Below are 1687 nucleotides of genomic sequence, written 5' to 3'. Positions count from 1 at the left end.
GGCACTTTCCCGTTCTCCATCATTTGAGTTGCTATGGGAAACGGCCAGCATCTCTGTGATGGCGATTGGTCGGCTGGAAAAAGCCACACGGCACCTTTCTGAAAAGTCGAACATTTCTCAGCTTTTGAAAGTTGTGAACGTTTTTCCAACTTGAGCAAACGGGCAATGAGGTGAAAATTGCGTCATTCGTGACGCTTTTGCTTTGACTTTGCTAATGTGATAAGAAGTGGAAAACCTTCTGCAGTGATGCAAAAGCAGGAAGGGACTGCAGCTGGAACTGTCCTTAACCTGCACCGCGGCTGCAGTGGAGCTGCTCAGCCCAGCAGCAGAACACTGTACTGACAGCTCAGTAAACCTTTAATAGATAAAGTAGAAGTCTCTCAGTAGAGTCAAGCCTCCATCGACACTCGACAATCCTCCGACTCCAAAGCTGCAGCTTATGTAACACTTTAGGGCAGTGATACTCAACTTGTGGCCCGGGGGCCAGACGCAGCCCGCGACAGGGTGCAGAGTGGCCCCCCGGCCATTTTCTAATTCACGATGAAAACTAACGTGAAATAAAGTTTGACTGAGCTCCAGCTAAATTGTCAAATACCGCCGCCTGCTCACCACTGCAGGCACTTATACGTACTTAACTAACTTAACATAACTTTGCACAAAATTGTCATATTAAACTCCGGCTGACACCCCAAAAACCTATAATCCGCTACAGAAAAAATAATATTAATGTTGGGGCGGCTGTGGCTCAGGAGGTAGAGCAGGTCGTCCACTAATCAGAAGGTCGGTGGTTCGACCCCCGGCTCCTCAAGTCTGCATGTCCGCATGTCCTTGGGCGAGACACTGCAGCCCAGATTGCTCCCGATGGCTGTGCCAGCACCCTGCGTGGCAGCCGGCCGCCCTCGGTGTGTGAATGGGTGAATGTAGGCACATTGTAAAGCGCTTTGGATAAAAGCGCTATATAAATGCAGTCCATTTACCATGTTTGTTTTAACTGGCCCCCCTGGCCTCCTATCATTTTACAAAAGTGGCCCCCGGGCAAAGCAAGTTGAGTATCCCTGCTTTATTAGGGCTATATCTTACGCCCAAGTCTTAGTGCAAGGGCAAATCTTTGCTAGTTTCTAGCACTCCAAACCCCCCCCCCCCCCCCCCCCACACACACACACACACTTTTTTTTAACACTGGGTCACTGAAACAGTACTTTGGGTCAGTACTTTATGTTTATCTTTATCTTTGCTAGAAACTAGCAAAGATTTGCCCTTCCAGTAAGACTTGTTGTTTATCATTGTTTGATTTCCCCTCAAAATAGCAATAGTTTCTCAGCCGGCTTCAAAGTCCCTGATATCAGACTTTCCCAGCTGCTCTCGACCGCAGCAGGAGAGGTAGCCTACAGCGTGATCCTCCTATAATGGTGGTTGATGCTGTGATTAATGCTTTGCTTTATACCTCAAACCAGACAGTTTACATTCACATCTGACTCAATCTTCCTCACATAAATAAAGGTCTAATTGGATGATGCATGTTTAGTTGAGTGTTTTGGTCTCCAGGCTCTCTGCCAGGCTGCTGGAGACCATGCAGGAGACTTCTGAGTCACATCAGGAGCATCAATGTCCTCATCACTGCTCATATTCTCGCTTTAGATTTGACATTCATCTGATGCTCTCATCCAGAGTGACGCGCAACCACCAG

The sequence above is a fragment of the Poromitra crassiceps genome (assembly GCF_964638095.1).
Source record: "Poromitra crassiceps genome assembly, chromosome: 15".
Lineage (NCBI taxonomy): Eukaryota > Metazoa > Chordata > Actinopteri > Beryciformes > Melamphaidae > Poromitra > Poromitra crassiceps.
The sequence above is the reverse complement of the archived record's forward strand: the minus strand, read 5'-3'. Positions refer to the sequence as shown.